This window comes from Schistocerca nitens, chromosome 3 (genome assembly GCF_023898315.1).
Source record: "Schistocerca nitens isolate TAMUIC-IGC-003100 chromosome 3, iqSchNite1.1, whole genome shotgun sequence".
Lineage (NCBI taxonomy): Eukaryota > Metazoa > Arthropoda > Insecta > Orthoptera > Acrididae > Schistocerca > Schistocerca nitens.
The window spans coordinates 908621880-908643320 of NC_064616.1; positions in this window are offsets into that span (position 1 = coordinate 908621880).

Consider the following 21441-nt stretch of genomic DNA (forward strand, 5'->3'; position numbering starts at 1 on the left):
TTGCCTTCAGCTGTTGTTTTGGAATGTCAAATCAATCCAGATTGTTTGAATGAAGCTTCCGTTAACAGAATAAAATGTAGAAAGAAGGTTTAGATGCGAATAATCTGTATTATGGTGACATGATAAATCCGCAGCGTAGTCAAGGTTACATATTAGAGCCGTACGATTGAAACCAACTCATTACAAATTATTGGTCGAAAGGCAGAGTGATTTATAGCATAACACATATTACACATTGCGGACAATGTGTCTAAATGTTTTTAACGCATTAACTGCTGCTTACTAATGTAGGCTAACTACCACTGGGACGTTTGCAGCACGAAGTTGTCTTTGAACCCATACCAGCAGTAGCAAATGCGGAAAAACGAATCAAATATGGTAAAGGATGCGTAGTGGAACGCCCATTGCATTTTTTTCAGTTTGTGTACGATATCTGTACGTAATATGCATCAAAACACGTCGGATTCTTGTTCATTTTCTAATACATGTTTTTTGGTGATGACCTAGTAGTTTTATTTTTTTTTATTATGAGAAATGCGTTAAATGTGGGAAAGTGCATTTAAATATGCCACAAACAAATATTAGGCAAAGACACACGTCTGTCTGTTACCACAACCTTTATTTCTCATTCGCTGTGTTCCACAACTGTCAACGAAATTATCGCTTTTCAACCTAATGTAGACCTCAGACTATCCTACAAATAAAGTTATTACTCCAGTCAAGGTTTCTAGGGAAAAGGGGGCGAAATCCAGTATAGTGCTCGTGCCCAGATATGTGCTCTTGCCCTGTGTGCGTTACCGATATGCTTAAATTTTGATCGTTGTTTTACTGTAAACAAACAGCTATATGCCAATCACATCTTCCTGTATGTAGTTTCTCAAAAATCCAGTTTATGTGATCTTAAAATAAAAAGAGCTCAATGAGGGAATATTAATAGATGGAAGCAATACTGACATCTCCAAATTGTAAGACTGCTATAGATGGAAGTCACTGATTGTCAGAGTGTGTCAGTGGAACAAAACATTTGAAGTAAATCACGAAACTTTAGGTTAGTTCAACTATTACTTCATAATGTAGTAGGCAGTCACAATTTTCTTCCATATTTTTATGTATATACATACTACACAAGCAACCAAATGGTACCGTTCCACTCGCAAATAGAGAAAGGGAAGAAAGGCTGTCTATCATCCGAGCCCTGATTTCTCATGCCTTCTAAATTTTCTCAATGGTGTTATACAAAATAATACTCGCACATAGTCTGAAACTACTGGTAACCTATCTACTCGTAGCATCCAGCCTCTGAGTTGCTTCAATGTGTTGCTTAAATCTGACATGGATCTCAAACTTTGGAGCAGTACTCATGAATGTGTCACATAAGTGTTCGATATGGGTGGTCTAAGTGATCTTCCCCTCATTTCCAGTCACAAAACATATTCATCTTCCCAGAGGAAGGAAGTAATGACCCTGAAAGCTAGAAATGGTTTTTTTATTCAAGTGCTGTTTCTCTCATACTTTGTACAAAGCATTTCAGAATTTTACAATGAGTACTGGCAGCTCTACATACACTCCTGGAAATGGAAAAAAGAACACATTGACACCGGTGTGTCAGACCCACCATACTTGCTCCGGACACTGCGAGAGGGCTGTACAAGCAATGATCACACGCACGGCACAGCGGACACACCAGGAACCGCGGTGTTGGCCGTCGAATGGCGCTAGCTGCGCAGCATTTGTGCACCGCCGCCGTCAGTGTCAGCCAGTTTGCCGTGGCATACGGAGCTCCATCGCAGTCTTTAACACTGGTAGCATGCCGCGACAGCGTGGACGTGAACCGTATGTGCAGTTGACGGACTTTGAGCGAGGGCGTATAGTGGGCATGCGGGAGGCCGGGTGGACGTACCGCCGAATTGCTCAACACGTGGGGCGTGAGGTCTCCACAGTACATCGATGTTGTCGCCAGTGGTCGGCGGAAGGTGCACGTGCCCGTCGACCTGGGACCGGACCGCAGCGACGCACGGATGCACGCCAAGAGCGTAGGATCCTACGCAGTGCCGTAGGGGACCGCACCGCCACTTCCCAGCAAATTAGGGACACTGTTGCTCCTGGGGTATCGGCGAGGACCATTCGCAACCGTCTCCATGAAGCTGGGCTACGGTCCCGCACACCGTTAGGCCGTCTTCCGCTCACGCCCCAACATCGTGCAGCCCGCCTCCAGTGGTGTCGCGACAGGCGTGAATGGAGGGACGAATGGAGACGTGTCGTCTTCAGCGATGAGAGTCGCTTCTGCGTTGGTGCCAATGATGGTCGTATGCGTGTTTGGCGCCGTGCAGGTGAGCGCCACAATCAGGACTGCATACGACCGAGGCACACAGGGCCAACACCCGGCATCATGGTGTGGGGAGCGATCTCCTACACTGGCCGTACACCACTGGTGATCGTCGAGGGGACACTGAATAGTGCACGGTACATCCAAACCGTCATCGAACCCATCGTTATACCATTCCTAGACCGGCAAGGGAACTTGCTGTTCCAACAGGACAATGCACGTCCGCATGTATCCCGTGCCACCCAACGTGCTCTAGAAGGTGTAAGTCAACTACCCTGGCCAGCAAGATCTCCGGATCTGTCCCCCATTGAGCATGTTTGGGACTGGATGAGGCGTCGTCTCACGCGGTCTGCACGTCCAGCACGAACGCTGGTCCAACTGAGGCGCCAGGTGGAAATGGCATGGCAAGCCGTTCCACAGGACTACATCCAGCATCTCTACGATCGTCTCCATGGGAGAATAGCAGCCTGCATTGCTGCGAAAGGTGGATATACACTGTACTAGTGCCGACACTGTGCATGCTCTGTTGCCTGTGTCTATGTGCCTGTGGTTCTGTCAGTGTGATCATGTGATGTATCTGACCCCAGGAATGTGTCAATAAAGTTTCCCCTTCCTGGGACAATGAATTCACGGTGTTCTTATTTCAATTTCCAGGAGTGTATAATGGTAACATTAAAACCCTGTTAATTTGAACCATAATGTTAACTATTATATGCATCCTTGAGTAAGAACATTACGTTTAATTATAATTATAGAAGGAGAGGCTAATAAAATAATTTTTTTACTTTGTATTTTATTAATATCTTAAGATTTTCAGTTTGCTGCCTGATGTCTTGCAGCAACCTCTTAAAGACTTTCAATCAGAATGTGAAATTCCATTTCCTTCCAGTATTTTGCAAGTTAATTTCACTGAACAGAGTAAAATTACCCCTATTATGGACAACAAATACTATTAGGGAGTAAATATGTTGACATGTAAGTGAAAGACTCCGAAGGCCCTGAAGAGACTTCTGTAAGAAGCTGCACTATCGATTTTACACAATAATTTTACTCACATGGATCAAAAGTTCTGTTAACTTGCCATATCAGATTTGAATAATATCGCAAGCTTTTCATAACAGCCTCCATCACCGTCACCAGTAATGGTACTGGTATGTAATGGTATGGTGTACTGTAGCAGCACATTAAAAGTGTTTCAATTGAATTGATTCTGCATTATCTCTCTTCCCCATGTCCTTGACATTAATGCTACCAAGTTATGTTCTTGTACAGTAATTAGTTTCCATGTTATTTTATTTATTTATCGTGGCAGAAGCAAACTAAAAAAAAGACAATATTAGATACATTACTACATACATACATACATACATTATGGTTTATAAATTAAACTAGTCAAGAATGAAATAAATGATTAGACACAGATTGTGTTGTCAAACATAAGGTAATTTTAATCTATACAGTGGATGCCCAAAAATTTGCAACGTCCAGTGCACTTTGTGTAGCGTTTACGAGGTCCTCCATGGTGCACACAGTTGGAGGTAATGTGCATTGTAGTAGATGTGTTGATGTCTGCACGGCAGCTCCGCAGTCACACTGGAGAGAGTCCACCTGGAAGCCCCACCCCTCCAGATTACTCTTGGATCTTGTGACAGAAGAACGCAGGCGGTTGAGTGATTTCCAAGTGGACCATTTATCTGTGTGGCCTGGGGGAACTACTTCTTGCGGGATCAGCCACTCCTCCAGATGCTGGCATCTGACCTGCCATCTCTTCTCCCGGTGTTGATGTGGAGTGTCAGCGAGTGGTTCTGTACTGTGAAGGAAGCTCTTTCTAGACACAAGTCTTTGCTGTGCCGGTTGGTGGCCATGTAGTGGGTGGGCTTCGGATGTTAATGCCATCTTCATTTCACTCCGTGCTGCTGTATCTCTTCGGATGTCCGGGGGGGGGGGGGCTATGCCGGATAAGCAGTACAGTTTTTCCACAGGTGTGGCTCTTAGACAACCCGTAGTGATACGACATGTCTCATTCAGAGCAACATCAACTTTCTTTGTATGTGTAGATCTGCACCATACTGGGCAAGCGTACTCGGCTGCAGAGTAGCAGAGGGCTAATGCGGATGTGTGCACTGTGTCTGGCTGTGCTCCCTATGTTGTTCCAGTCAGCTTCCTAACCACATTGTTCCTGGCAGCCACTTTTTGCTTTGTTTTTAAGCAGTGTTCCTTATATGTAAGAGTGACTCCGAGGTATTTTGGAGTCTTGCAGTGTTCTAAAGAGGTTCCTTCCCAATCTATCTGCAAGGTTCTACTAGCCTGTCTGTTTCGGAGGTGGAAAGCACAGGTCTGGGTCTTAGAAGGATTTGGTTTCAATTGATTGTCCCTGTAATAGGCAGTTAATTCTTTCAGAGCATCAGTTAGCTTCCGCTCCACCCTCTCAAAGCTGTGATCTTGTGCTGTGACTGCTCGGTCATCTGCATATATGAAGCTTTGTGTTCCTTCTGGTAACGGCTGGTCATTAGTGTATATATTGAAGAGGGTGGGTGCCAGTACACTGCCCTGTGGCAACCCATTTTTCTGCTGCCTCCATCTGCTTCTTTGTCCTTGATATTCCACAAAATATCTTCGGTTCTGCAGAAGATTTCTAATTAGACAGGTTAGTTTATAGTCCTTGGTGAGGTTGTATAACTTCAACAACAAGAGTCTGTGGCTGACAGTGTCGCAGGCGGCTGAAAGATCTATAAACACCGCTCCTGTTATCTGCCACCTTTGGAAGCCGTCCTCTATATGCTGTGTCAAATTCAACACCTGTGCTGTACAGCTCTTCCCTTGTCTGAATCCTGCCTGTTGAGGGATCAGTAATGGTTCTATCATATCTGTAATTCTTTGGAGGATCAACCTTTCCAATACCTTATACAGGTGGCATAGGAGGGAGATTGGCCTATAGCTTTTGGGGTCATCCCGGTCTTTCCCTGGTTTATGTATAGCTATAATTTTTGCTTTCCGCCAAGATTTTGGTATCTTGCCGCTCTCGATACAATTATTCATTAGCTCGAGTAGCCAGCACTTTGCGCCTGGACAAAAGTTCTTGATCTGTTCACTTCTTATGTCATCTACCCCTGCTGCTTTTCCGACTTTGCACTTATTTAGAGCTGAGTCGAGCTCATTCAAACTGAATGTTCGAGACAGAGGGTTTCCCTCTTGTTCGGGCTCCCTTTCCAGGGTTCGTCTCCCGATTTTACTGGTATGATCAGGTTTACCATTTTTCAAAAGCTGGTATGCGATCTGGTCTGCCTTCACATTTGTATGCGTATTGGGTTGGGAGGGATCATTGTTAAGGTGTCGTAACAATCTCCAGGCCTTTTGACTACTTCTACTCATCTCACATTCTGTCATCAGTTTAATCCACTGTTCTCTCTTCACCTCAGAGATTGAGGAGAGAGTATTTTGCGCAGCCAGATAAGTCTCCTCGCTATAAGGGTTTTCTTCATATAGTCGATAGTATCCGTACAGCAGAGCAGCTGTTTCAGGTGTCACACCCTGCAGATACATTGTCCTACACCCTCTTGGAATTGATGCCCGGGAGCAATGTTTGACAGTTTGAACAAAGCTGTCATACTCTTCAGGAATAGGTCGCACAGACTTAATCTCCTTGTCCAGCATCTTAGCAAATTTTTTCCAATCAGCTTTCTTGAAATTGTATCTCCGTTTGAAATTCACCTCCTGTGGCCTTATTGTTGGAAGAACTTGACACAGTAGTGGCCTGTGTTGCGTCTTTGGTATGGGCGAGCACACTGATTTGGAGCAAAGCTTTGTGATGTCTTCACTCACAAAGAGGAGGTCAGGGTTAAATCCACGTTGCCACCTGCCACTGTTGAAGGAAGGGGGGTAGCTTGCTGTCATGTATAAGAGACAACTGGCAGGATTCAGCCCAGGAGAGGACTGCCTCCCCATTTTTGTCATCTTCAGAGTATCCCCACAAATGACTATGGCTGTTCAAGTCACCGATTACTACAGACGTCTTGCTGTTATGGAAGTTCCTGGGTGGTGTGAAGGAAAATGCAGCCGAAGGGGGCTTATACACAGAGGTAGCCACGCAGTTACTCAGCTCCACTGAAATGACTTCGATGTTATTTTCTACGGTGCAGTGAGCACTGATTATCTGAAGCCCTGGTCTTACAAATATAGCACTTCCATACTGAGAGTGCGGTGTTTCTGCAGCTAGTTTCATGCCCGGTATTTTTTGTCGTCTCTGTCGCTCATCTCTATGCATCTCTTGTATACACAGGACGTTGCATTTTTTGTCATGGCATAGGTTGGATAACAGATGTTCTTTGGCTGATGATATGCCTTCAATATTTATAGATATGATAGTTAAAGTTGGCTCTGATAAGGACCGTTTATTTCCATGTTATACCATGTTAAATATAGAAAGTTTAACTGTAACCAAGCAGTAGTTTTCTTTGGTGACAATATCAGTTCCAGTGCACAACTGAATTTAAAATTCTGTCTTGTGGGGTGAAAATCCGTTACTGCTGCTATCTTGTGCTGACAATGAGATGACTTTCATAGAAATACTTAGTTATTTCATTTGTAATACAGTTTCATAGTTTTTGTAGTTGCTCACGATCTTTACACCTGCATGCAATGGGTGTAGCATCAGCATACAGAACTATCCTTGAATTTGAGGAGCAGTATTTTGTCATTTACACAAATCAACAAAAGAAAGTATCCCAGTACAAAGTCCTGGGTACCCTGTATTACCTATCAGTAATGTTAGATCTGTGTGTGCCACTCGCCATCTTATGAGTGAAAACTGATTTGTGTTAGATAAGGTTTTATTAAACTTTGAACAATTATCAGCATAATTACCAGCCGTTTTCCCTTAGTATTTACTATATCTCTCTACAAGCAACTGATAGAGATTAGCTAAAACAAATCTGTAATTTCAGATGGAGGTCTGTCTATATCTAAAATTATGTTTCCTTTCGCATCTACAGCTTATCGCAGAAAGTTGAGTAACACCTTCAACACGTAGGAATTACATCTTTGAGCACCAATTATTGCCACTTTTTGCAACATTACCACAAGGTTTGATATCCCTACTGAAAGATGAGCAGAAATTCTTTGTTAATGGGTGCATAATAAGATTCTTTTTTGGTATACCAATGCTCAGTAATAACTGAAACATCTGGTTTATTAAAACATGCTTTGTTGTTGTTGTGGTCTTCAGTCCTGAGACTGGTTTGATGCAGCTCTCCATGCTATTCTATCCTGTGCAAGCTTCTTCATCTCCCAGTACCTACTGCAACCTACATCCTTCTGAATCTGCTTAAGGTATTCATCTCTTGGTCTACCCCTACGATTTTTACCCTCCACGCTGCCCTCCAATACTAAATTGGTGATCCCTTGATGCCTCAGAACATGTCCTACCAACCGATCCCTTCTTCTGGTCAAGTTGTGCCACAAACTCCTCTTCTCCCCAATCCTATTCAGTACCTCCTCATTAGTTATGTGATCTACCCATCTAATCTTCAGCATTCTTCTGTAGCAACACATTTCGAAAGCTTCTATTCTCTTCTTGTCCAAACTATTTACCGTCCATGTTTCACTTCCATACATGGCTACACTCCATACAAATACTTTCAGAAATGACTTCCTGACACTTAAATCTATACTCGATGTTAACAAATTTCTCTTCTTCAGAAATGCTTTCCTTGCCATTGCCAGTCTACATTTTATATCCTCTCTACTTCGACAATCATCATTATTTTGCTCCCCAAATAGCAAAACTCCTTTACTACTTTAAGTGTCTCATTTCCTAATCTAATACCCTCAACATCACCCGACTTAATTCGACTACATTCCATTATCCTCGTTTTGCTTTTGTTGATGTTCATCTTATATCCTCCCTTCAAGACACCATCCATTCCGTTCAACTGCTCTTCCAAGTCCTTTGCTGTCTCTGACAGAATTACAATGTCATCGGCGAACCTCAAAGTTTTTATTTCTTCTCCGTGGATTTTAATACCTACTCCGAATTTTTCTTTTGTTTCCTTTACTGCTTGCTCAATATACAGATTGAATAACATCGGGGAGAGGCTACAACCCTGTCTTACTCCCTTCCCAACCACTGCTTCCCTTTCATGTCCCTCAACACTTATAACTGCCATCTGGTTTCTGTACAAATTGTAAATAGCCTTTCGCTCCCTGTATTTTACCCCTGCCACCTTTAGAATTTGAAAGAGAGTATTCCAGTCAACATTGTCAAAAGCTTTCTCTAAGTCTACAAATGCTAGAAATGTAGGTTTGCCTTTCCTTAATCTTTCTTCTAAGATAAGTCGTAAGGTCAGTATTGCCTCACGTGTTCCAGTATTTCTACGGAATCCAAACTGATCTTCCCCGAGGTCGGCTTCTACTAGTTTTTCCATTCGTCTGTAAAGAATTCGTGTTAGTATTTTGCAGCTGTGGCTTATTAAACTGATTGTTCGGTAATTCTCACATCTGTCAACACCTGCTTTCTTTGGGATTGGAATTATTATATTCTTCTTGAAGTCTGAGGGTATTTCGCCTGTTTCATACATCTTGCTCACCAGATGGTAGAGTTTTGTCAGGACTGGCTCTCCCAAGGCCGTCAGTAGTTCTAATGGAATGTTGTCTACTCCGGGGGCCGTGTTTCGACTCAGGTCTTTCAGTGCTCTTTCAAACTCTTCACGCAGTATCGTATCTCCCATTTCATCTTCATCTACATCCTCTTCCATTTCCATAATATTGTCCTCAAGTACATCGCCCTTGTATAGACCCTCTATATACTCCTTCCACCTCTCTGCCTTCCCTTCTTTGCTTAGAACTGGGTTGCCATCTGAGCTCTTGATATTCATACAAGTGGTTCTCTTCTCTCCAAAGGTCTCTTTAATTTTCCTGTAGGCAGTATCTATCTTACCCCTAGTGAGACAAGCCTCTACATCCTTACATTTGTCCTCTAGCCATCCCTGCTTAGCCATTTTGCACTTCCTGTCGATATCATTTTTGAGACGTTTGTATTCCTTTTTGCCTGCTTCATTTACTGCATTTTTATATTTTCTCCTTTCATCAATTAAATTCAATATTTCTTCTGTTACCCAAGGATTTCTACTAGCCCTCGTCTTTTTACCTACTTGATCCTCTGCTGCCTTCACTACTTCATCCCTCAAAGCTACCCACTCTTCTTCTACTGTATTTCTTTCCCCCATTCCTGCCAATTGTTCCCTTATGCTCTCCCTGAAACTCTGTACAACCTTTGGTTCTTTCAGTTTATCCAGGTCCCATCTCCTTAAATTCCCACCTTTTTGCAGTTTCTTCAGTTTTAATCTACAGGTCATAACCAATAGATTGTGGTCAGAGTCCACATCTGCCCCTGGAAATGTCTTACAATTTAAAACCTGGTTCCTAAATCTCTGTCTTACCATTATATAATCTATCTGTTACCTTTTAGTATCTCCAGGGTTCTTCCATGTATACAACCTTCTATCATGATTCTTAAACCAAGTGTTAGCTATGATTAAGTTGTGCTCTGTGCAAAATTCTACCAGGCGGCTTCCTCTTTCATTTCTTAGCCCCAATCCATATTCACCTACTACGTTTCCTTCCCTCCCTTTTCCTACACTCGAATTCCAGTCACCCATGACTATTAAATTTTCGTCTCCCTTCACTATCTGAATAATTTCTTTTATTTCATCATACATTTCTTCAATTTTTTCGTCATCTGCAGAGCTAGTTGGCATATAAACTTGTACTACTGTAGTAGGTGTGGGCTTCGTATCTATCTTGGCCACAATAATGCGTTCACTAAGCTGTTTTGTAGTAGCTTACCCGCGTTCCTATTTTCCTATTCATTATTAAACCTACTCCTGCATTACCCCTATTTGACTTTGTGTTTATAACCCTGTGGTCACCTGACCAGAAGTCTTGTTCCTCCTGCCACCGAACTTCACTAATTCCCACTACTATGTCCAAATCATTGTGCTTATTTCCTAGGCTCGTAAAGTTTTGGAGGATGATCTTGGTTTGCAGGTTGCATTGTATCCACATATTTATTTATTTATTTTTTGTAACCATAAATATCCCCATTAAGCAAATCAGATGTGCTTGTCGAACTGGGAAGAGGAAACAAAAAGACCACAGATGTACAAAATAATAATAAAAGGAAAGATTCCAAAAGAGTTCATGACAGCAAAATGTAAAACTTAATTGTTTTTGGATATATTACTTCTTATATCCTTCATTCAAAAACTTAAGAAGGCTGTTAGTTTAGTGTCTTCAAGGCATAATGCTGTTTCATTGAGCATTGCAACAATCAAGTCTGAGATAGTAGTGTACTATGATACTACCTATGAAGAAATTGATGCACTGGATGTGAAGTGCACAGTTTAGTCTACCCAGCAGAAGATGGCTCTGCACTGTTCTATACCATCATGAATATACCTATACATTAGTGATATATTCATCACTGACAGAAAATTGAATAATCACATTTTTGCTTCAAGTTTCTGAAATGGCAGTTGATGAGATCATATCTGAAGAGACAGCTATCAACCCACACTTTCAGCATGAGGTAGGACTAGCAATTACCAGAATTCTGAAATGTGGATCTTGTAAACCTAGAGTTGCTCTAGGAAAACAAGTAAGATGTGACACTTGTTCCAGATAAAAGATGAGAAAATAAAAGGTTGCTGTATTAGTTATAGCACACAAATATGCAGTGAATAAGAAGTGTGAAATGACTGTGTTCGCCGGCCGCGGTGGCCGAGCGGTTCTAGGCGCTACAGTCTGGAACCGCGCGACCACTACGGTCGCAGGTTCAAATCCTGCCTTGGGCATGGATGTGTGTGTCATGTCCTTAGGTTTGTTAGGTTTACGTAGTTCTAAGATCTAGGGGACTGATGACCTCAGAAGTTAAATCCCATAGTGCTCAGAGCCATTTGAACCAACCATTTTTTGGCTGTGTTCAAAGCTATGTAGACTTGTTTAATTCCTGGTTTAAGTAATTCACATTATTTCATTGCTGTTTCCTGCTGTCATCCATTAATATCTCAATTTCAACATGTTCACTGTGGCAGACACAAAGGTCAATAAGAGCTACTAACACCATGCTTTTAAGTGTCATCCACAGTGAATGTGCAAAACAAGAACATTTTTGCAATTTAATTGAAAGTCCTAATTCAGCTTCCTTTTTTCACGCATGTTTATTTTTAAATATTAAAACTGATGAGAGTTTCATTACTAGACCACTAATTTTGAAATCTGGATGACATCATCCCAGCACGGTAACAAAATGTGCACCATACACAACAGGTTAAATGCAATCTCTCCTCTCCACAAATTTGCACCTCAGATGTGTTGTATGTCATATAATACTACAGTTAATTTTCCATATATCTGAGTAAAACCAGTTCTTGCATGTCCAAGTTTATCTCATCTAGGCATTGCACCTTTCCCTTAACTTTAGTGTGCTTTTCTGTGTAAATTACCTATTCTACACCTACAGCTAATGCTTGTATAACCCAGTGTGCCATTCAGGTGGTTTACTTGTGTATCAATATAATTGTCAGGTTTGGTATGAAAGGGTTTCTTGAAATATATCCCCACATAAATTTTTTAGTATCTATTCTCAGTTGCAAAATATATTACGCACTGTCAGTGCCATTTCAATGCAAAAATTTTAAATCATGCTGGGGAATATACCAATAACACAGTTCCAGCACACCTCAGAAATTTGATTTTAGTTGCTTCAACTAATGAGAATTACGGACTAAGGCTTGCACTGCCCTGTTTTGTGTATTAACCCGTTGGCTGGCACGAATGTGCCGGTGGTCACAGCAGACTGCTCTGCTGGGGCCAGCAGTGATATGGTAACAACCAGGTATCAGCAATTTTACACTTATCTTACTGAGGAAAAATATTTACTTATATTTGATATTCTTTGCCATTTGCAGACTATTTTTGTGTGTGCAGTATTTTTATTTAAATGTCTTACAAAACCAAACGATTAAATGACTACAAAGTTATTCATGAATTCATTTTTAGATACATATTTAACTGTGTAAAGGATAATTCCTGAAACAGTAATTAGCATTCTAGCTGTTCTTTTAGCCACAACTGTACAGATGCATATACTTCACATTCAAAGTTCCTAAATGCCTGCTTAACACATTGACTACTATGCTGCTCACAGCAGAGCAGGACACTTAATGCTGTATGCCTAACCTCGTGGTGAAACATCCATTACTAGTCATGTCAGGGTCAAGAAATGCAGAAGATAATCTCTCAGGGAGTACTATAATCTAAAAACGTAAAATTATAACTAAAAAGGTCATTTCCAATTAGGTCTACCAAGCATATTATGCTTTCAGTCAGTGATTTCTTTTGCCATAAATGACTAGTGAACGCACATGTCAGAGGATGGTAAATATTCATACTTTGCCTCTGACAAGCAGCAAAGCCATTAGAAACAGCTATGCACATAGTCCAATTTATGTTGAAATTATCACCTGGGTATTTTAATTAAATTTGGTCTACTATAAGCAACATGATAAAGGAATCAAAACACACACACACTGAATTAATTTCTTCATTAACAACGCTAGGATTTCCACATCACCATAGAGGTACCAAGCTTGATGCGTTACTCTTTTTTTTACATGGCGAGTTTCCCCAGTAGGCCTATAAACCATGAAACAGACAAAAAGCTACTTCTCGCTGTCTTCTCTTCTTTGGATTTTCACTTCAGAAACTGAAACATCCATTACAAAAACAGATTACATCACTGACAAATCTGGATTCAGTCATTGCAATTCATACCTATTTTACTGCAAAAAAATACTGACTATGATGAATGATGTAATTTTGAACATTCAAAAGTTTTCAAATGTGCAGGTTACTGACGTTAGAATACAGTTACTACACACTTTTTGATCAGGAAAAAGTTACGATGATTGCAACTTAAATACCGAAGCCATTTGTTATGAGAATACGCCATTACCACAAATAATCCACATAGATGCTTTGAAAGAAACTTTACTGGGTAACATAATGCATCAGAATACTATAGGCACAAAGAATGAAATTTCTGTAGATTTACCATACACTTTACTTTTCTTGAGCATTATAAGATTACTAACGGAAGTTACTTACCGTCCGTTATCTGGAATATAAACTATCCTTTCTCCTGTGCAAACATCTGCTTTTGCAGCAAGTATTATCAATTTTTTCCCGTGATTGAAAAGCTTTAACGCACACAAATCACAAAGCCCGCCATTATACACACACACCCACAATGCATTAGCATGTCATGTTCAAAGAATATCCGCGTTTCGAAAACTACCAGCGATATTTGGATAGCGTGAGAGACGACGTCATGTCATGATGTGACGTCATGATTCCTCGGGGCCCGCGAGACGCTTCTTACGATGCGACGCACCAGACTCCCCACTGCCGCTACACTCCGAGGCAGCAGCCTGAAGGCGGCTGACCGCGGCCATCAACACGTTCAGCTGTTCGCGAACAGTGGCCAGTTCCTCCTGCGTCCGTACACAGCAGTCACACATCCTATCCATCCTAAGAAGTCAATTTCCTGTAGAGAGTTAATCAACTTTTAACTAGACTGCTAATCCACTAAAGGCGGCTGATAGTTGACTAAACTGTGGTTGCTAGACACTTCTTGTAGAAAACAATGAAAATAGCACTACCTGTCTCTGGACTGTATTGAAAACAAACACTAGCACTACTGGCACTATGGTTGACTAAAGGGGCTCTCTCTGACTGTATTTAAAACAAATACGAAATCTATGGAACACTATTACCAGCACTCGACAATTAAAGCTTCCTAAAAGCAAAAACACACGGAAGAAGAAGTGACAAGTAAGAAAAATACAGTTAATACTTAAATTAACGTAGCTCGCTGCACAGCAGACGTGAAGCAGACGGCAGTTACGACGACACTGACACTACTGGCACTATGGCTGACTAAAGGGGCTCTCTCTGACTGTATTCAAAACAAACGCGAAATCTATGGAACACTACTATTAGCACTCGACAATTAAAGCTTCCTAAAAGCAAAAACACACGGAAGAAGAGGTGACAAATAAGAAAAATTAAATTATCGTAGCTCGCTGCACAGCAGACGTGACACAGGCGGCAGTTACGACGACACTCACGTCAATGTAGTTCTTCCCTCCTCACGCCAGCCTGCGTGAGCTAAAACGCGTGCATTTCGGCCTCCACTCGTAACACGGTGTTGGCTCTTCCGCAAACACAAAAGTAAGCTCCTCAGAACCCCTTGTATGATGTGCAGCTGGCCGCAATACCTCTCATTTTCTCGGCTACCGACCCCTCCATGTATCTGCAAATAAACACTGATTTATATTTGAGTGGCCTGGATGGTGGTATTGACCAAGAAACTGAGCAAACCATGTCTTTGGATGTAGTGTATACCCACTATATCGATAATTTTGGAAGTACTGCATCGACATGAAGTATTTGTAGTGAAATGTCATGACCTCTCTTCTGCTCGTTCTTATTCCCATTTTGGCTACTCTCATTCCGTCCATTTAGTGTTTAACCTCATGACGCAAGTTGCTATTACTTTGTCCTGCATTATTTTCATAGCTAAAGTGCATATCACATCTCCTCAATGGGACACAATTGTGCAATAGGTCACTCTCCATGTCGCAACTCATGGCTTGATGGCTTGTGGCACTCTGTCTTCTGCGGGACACATGTGTACAGATCGACCTATCGGGGACTCTATCGTACACACTGGTTCTCTCATGTCAGATCCATAATCTCCCTTTCTTGTTTCCTGTTTTACATGTTTTAGGCGGTTGTCGTTTTTTTTCCAACTTGAACTTGCATCTACTTCGCTCGAACCTCGTTTCTTTAATGTTGTTGAGTATTTCTACTTGCTGTGTATGTATCTTGTCTGTTCTATTCGTATTCTCCGTTATTTCTTCTTCTATCTTTTGACCCTGTCCCTGCAATGTGCTTTGAAATTTCTTATTTCGCCTCGCTATATTCTTTACTACATTTGCATGTTTCGTTATTACTAGCACCACTTTTTTGGTTCCAGTTGCCTCTATCCTAGCTACTCGCACATCTTTCTTAGCTTCATTCGCTACTTGTTTCGACTTAGTTGATTTTCGTCCTAACGTTCATCATTTATTCTTTTATTTCGTTCAGGTATCCTTTCAACATACTTTCTAAGTCCTAAGTTTCCTTCTGCCTTCTCTTTTCTGACTCCTTAGTTTCCTTCCGCCTCCTCTCTTCTAAGGCCTTAGTTTCTTTCTTCTCTCTTCTGCCTGCTTTAAGAATTCTAGTGTGGTGTCCATCTGATTATTCCTCTCTGTGATTGATTCTGCCGTCGATGTGTGCGAATCCACTGTGGTATGCCACTTCTGTGGTGTGACTGACCTATTGTTATCCCCTAGTGAAACGTTTCATATTTTAACTACTGAATCAACATATCGAAAATCGACTGCACCTTCAAGTTCACTTGCCTCATCTGAACCTGTGTCAGTTATCATGCATCCAGGAAATTGCATTGTAGTGTGTATATACAAAACTCACAGATAAGATAGCGAAGCATTAAAGTCACATAATCTTGTACAGAGGCGATATTAATCATGTGCAGATCTGAGAATCAATAAGGAGCTCATAATCAAAAATCAATAATAAGCAACAAGAGAAATGTCGCGGTATGCAAAATGCTACGCCAAACTCGATTTTTGATACCAGTATTGGTACACACAAGTTTCATGAGTTCAACCCGACTCAAGGTCTGCATCCCATTCCTTTCATGCACGAGTTCAAATACACTTTCTCAACACTGCATTCTGACAAACAAAAAATAGATATCGGTCGCTGAATCTAAACACATGCAGCAACCTGTTTTAGACGAACATATGCTGCAAGAAGAAGTAAATAGTATGATACAAGAGAAATGTCATTCCATACTTAATTCTACAGCAAACATGATAGTTAATACCAGTATTGGGACTTATGTTTCACGAGTTCAATTACAATGTGATGGAGAGAGAAATATTGACAAAAATCGACATGAAAGCAATGGAAACAATTTTGGAGGAATATGGAAATCCTCTGGCAATACCATTTAAAGTGGAATTATCCGACATTAAAATGGACCCTCTAATGGAATATCTGCCAGCAATATTGGAGCTGATTCTTGTAGATGACTATTACCTACTGGATTCGGACGTAACACAAGATTTTGGTGGGATTTTTAATGTAATGGAGATGTGTAACTACCTAATATCAGACCACGCCCTCTGCACGGAAAAAGATTGCCAGGGAAACAGCAATATGATTGTGGACAATGATAAGACTGTAAATTGGGAGTGACTGTTTAATGTAGTTGAACTCCAGCTGTAGAATAAAGATGTATAGCAAATTTATATGTCAAATCACAAACGACGGAGTGAACAAAGTTATTGGTAACCCTTATAGACTTTATAAAGTGTCCAGACATGTCACAATGAGAATCATTGACGTTTTTCTTGTCTAAGGAACATGGTATAACCAGGCTGGAGGCTACAGAATACAGCCATAGAATGGACCATGTGCTTCACCCTGTCCGAGACTGTTTAAGTGTATTACACACCAACAAACAGTATTTACAATATGTTCCACTCTACTCTGTGCTTACCATGTGGCGTCCGTTAACGAATAACTTTCAGAAGAGCTGTTATGTGGTGTTTAATAATATTCTACAGTTTGTCTCCCCAGGTTCTAGAAATACACGAAGATTGGCTGGTGTACAAGTAAGTCTCCAGACACTAAAGACCGAGAAAAGCTTATAAACGATGTTCTGTCTGCATACAGTTTAAATTATATGCCTGTAAATCGACTCCTACAAAGCTAACACAGGCCAACGAATTTTTTTTTTCGAAAAACCCTTTATAGATTTTTATGGGATGAATCCAAATCTAGCCTTAGTTTTTTTGTATCACTCATAGTTTTCGAGTAATATGCTTTTTATTATATAGTATAAAAATCCTATGCTATATGGTAAATGGGGAAATTAATGAAACGCTTTGTTACAACATAAGCATGGTTCGTATTTACAGTAAGCTACTTAAAACAATGATATGTGTTAACAGAGTTTCCACTTGTCAGCTGGAATTGGTTTGCATTTTCTTTCTCTTTTTCTTTGAAGCTTCTTGTGTAGCTTTTTCTACAATGAGTCGGTTGCTGATCTTCTCAGTGAAGTGACCAACAGCAGTCACCCATCATGTTGGTGTTCCAGCGGCCTTGATAACATTTTTCCTTAACTTTAATGTCCTGGTGAAAACGCTCTTCTTGCTGCTCACTAACATCTCCCATATTCCCCAGGAAGTAATGAAGGTGACTGTTCAAAAAGTGAACTATCAGGCTCGTTAAACATCCTACAGTTTTAAACTTCTTTAACATTGTAGCTATAATAGAAACATATTCTGCGTCTTTTTCATGTCCTAAGAACATTGTAACGATTCGCTTGAATGATACCCATGCTCCTTTCTCATTTAAGGTAATTGAGAATTCAAAGTTAACATCAAACATCAATTTTCTAATGTCAGGTCTGACAAAGACGCCTAATTTTAGTTTAGCTTCTGAAAGGTGTGGAAACTTTTGGCAGAGATACTTAAAACATGGTCCATCTTTAGGCAAAGCCTTTACAAACTGTTTCATTAGGCTTAACTTCATATGTAGAGGTGGTAGGAGTACGTTTTTTGGATCTACAAGGTTGTTGCGTAGAATGTTCTTCCCACCAGGATTTAAAGACTCCCTCACAGTCCAGTTCTTTCTGCACCAGTGTTGATCCCTAGCCCTAATCTCCCATTCACACAATAAACATGGAAATTTGTTAAAGCCACCTTGCTGACAAAGGAGCATGCGTGTTATAATTTGATCGGCACATATAATTCAGAAATGAGCAGATAGCCTATTTTATTTAGCACTATTTCTAGGTTTTCATTGCTTTCTTTCATATGTTCCGAATGTCCAACAGGTATCGATGCATACATGTTACCATTGTGTAATAAAACAGCCTTTAAACTAGTTTTGGATGAATCAATAAACATCCTCCACTTTTCCTTTTTGTATTCAATACAAAACTCATTCATCAGACTGGGAATGTCTGAGCAGTACACTAAATCACCTTCCTGTTAAAAAAAAACTTGGAAAATTGCTGCTCTCTATTTCGATACGTGTATATGCTGGTCCCAACTGCCAATAACTTCTTTTATTTTAGTCTAGAGCCAAGATGCTCAGTTTTTTCTTTTGTTAAGCCCAGAATCCTAACCAAATCATTAAGCTCAGTCTGAGTAAACAATTTGACTCTAGACTTTCTGTAATACAGTGGAATTCATCATCATCTGGTTCATCTAAATCACATTGTACATCAGAAAATACTTCTATTGAAATAGAATTTATATCATCTGGTGGTTCAGGAACCGGCAAATCTACACCATGCCCTACTGGTCAGATGGTGGATAGAATGTTAGGGCAGCTTATACCTTGTTTTTCGAATTATGGCCGGTAATATCAACACTGCAAAAGTAGCAATCATTGGAATTATTTCTTGGCTCCCTCCATATCATAGGAACAACAAATCTAGAGGCTTTTTTCTCCTTTTTGGATCTTTTTCTCAGATCTTCAACACCCGCATAACATACCTTATACAGCGCCCAACATTTATCTTGATCACCAAGTTTAGACCCAAAGTATGACAGATAAACTTTTTTCACAAAGTTTGTAATGTTTATTTGGTGTTTTTAATCACAAATTCACCACAAATATAACCAAAACTGTCAGCAGAGTATTTACAACCACGATTAGACATTGCACTGAGTACATGTACAGGAAATGCAAAAGTGAGGTTAGGGTGACAGTAAACAAAACACTATCTGTTAACACAAACATAGAACTGACCATTTTAGCCAGCAAATGTTTTTCAACAGTGCTACCAACATCATCTACATTCATTACACCTCCGTTTTAAATTATTTTAACTATATACAAGCTGTTAAATTCTTTACAATATCGCTTAATTTAATAAATTTAACTGTAAAATGTGAAGAAATGGTGGGTGATACAGTTTTTTAAGTATCATATTTGGATTTCCCACCCTAAAAACATAAGAAAAAGGTATTTCCAGCAAAAAAAGTTTTTCCATTGTTGGCCTGTGTAATATTAGTGTTACACGGAAGTGCTATACTGAAGCAGGGAAACATACTGTTTTCAATCTTGCACATTTTCCTCAGAATATCATCAAATATGTACACTGTCAGATTAGGACTGGTAGCTACCAACAATGTTATTTCAGAATACTTAAGAAAAAGAGTAAATTTATCACACAGACTTAAACTGTTCTCCATTAAAGAAGTTACACCTTTAAGGGTAGATAATGTGCTACACTCATGAAAAAGAAAAGTAAAAATGGAAGCGATTGAAGTCAAAAAACAAAAACTGGAGTATACAGCTGGAACAACTGCCATAAAGGAAGAATATAAATTGCAGTTGTAAAAAGGAGACACTACCGAAGTGTGCAAGCAAGATTTACATGTGGCTTTGACCACAGCATATGGAGAAATCTGGCTACAACTGGGGATTACAAAATACAAACACTTACTGTAAGCAGCACAAGTAAGTGACCATGTGTTGGAGCCTTGGTGAAAAAAGACAGATTGCAGCAGATTTAATACGTTAAAGGAGGTACGAAAAATCAGTTTATAATACTCCATTCCGACGTGAAACTGGTTAAAAACGATGGTTACATTATATCTACCTTCAGTGAACTGGTTGTTTCGCACCTATCAATAAAACAACCGTTTGAAGATCTTAAACCCAGTGGAATAACCACCTTCAAAGGTATTTCGTTTACAAAAGCTGTAAACTTAAAAGTCCTGTGTATGGAAATTCCACATGAAAGTGCTGCAGAAGATGTAGAAAATTGTAACACTAGTTCTATGGTGGAAGTAAGTGGTAAATTTAAACTCTCCAAATGCTTCCTGCTAGAAGATTTGCAGGAAGCAATGAAACTAGTTGTTAAAGCCGCAAAACAGATCATCATCATCTTGTCCTTCAGTCCTGAGATTGGTTTGATGTAGCTCTCCATGCTACTCTATCCTGTGCAAGCTTCTTCATCTCCCAGTACTTACTGCAACCTACATCCTTCTGAATCTGCTTAGTGTATTCATCTCTTGGTCTCCCTCTACGATTTTTACCCTCCACGCTGTCCTCCAATACTAAATACGTGATTCCTTGATGCCTCAGAACATGTCCTACCAACCGGTCCCTTCTTCTTGTCAAGTTGTGCCACAAACTCCTCTTCTCCCCAATTCTGTTCAATACCTCCTCATTAGTCATGTGATCTACCCATCTAATCTTCAGCATTCTTCTGTAGCACCACATTTCGGAAGCTTCTATTCTCTTCTAGTCCAAACTGTTTATCGTCCATGTTTCACTTCTACACATCGCTACACTCCTTACATATTCTTTCAGAAACGACTTCCTGACATTTAAATCTATACTCGATGTTAACAAACTTTTCTTCTTCAGAAACGCTTTCCTTGCCATTGCCAGTCTACATTTTATATCCTCTGTACTTCGACCATCATCAGTTATTTTCCTCCCCAAATAGCAAAACTCCTTTACTACTTTAAGTGTCTCATTTCCTAATCTAATTCCCTCAGCATCACCCGACTTAATTCGACTACATTTCATATCCTCGTTATGCTTTTGTTGATGTTCATCTTATATCCTCCTTTCAAGACACTGTCCATTCCGTTCAACTGCTCCTCCAAGTCCTTTGCTGTCTCTGACAGAATTACAATGTCATCGGCGAACCTCAAAGTTTTTATTTCTTCTCCATGAATTTTTCTTTTGTTTCCTTTACTGCTTGCTCAATATACAGATTGAATAACATCGGGGATAGGCTACAACCCTGTCTCACTCCCTTTCCAACCACTGCTTCCCTTTCATGCCCCTCGACTCTTATAACTGCCATCTGGTTTCTGTAAAAATTGTAAATAGCCTTTCGCTCCCTGTATTTTACCCCTGCCACCTTTAGAATTTGAAAGCAGCTAAATCGA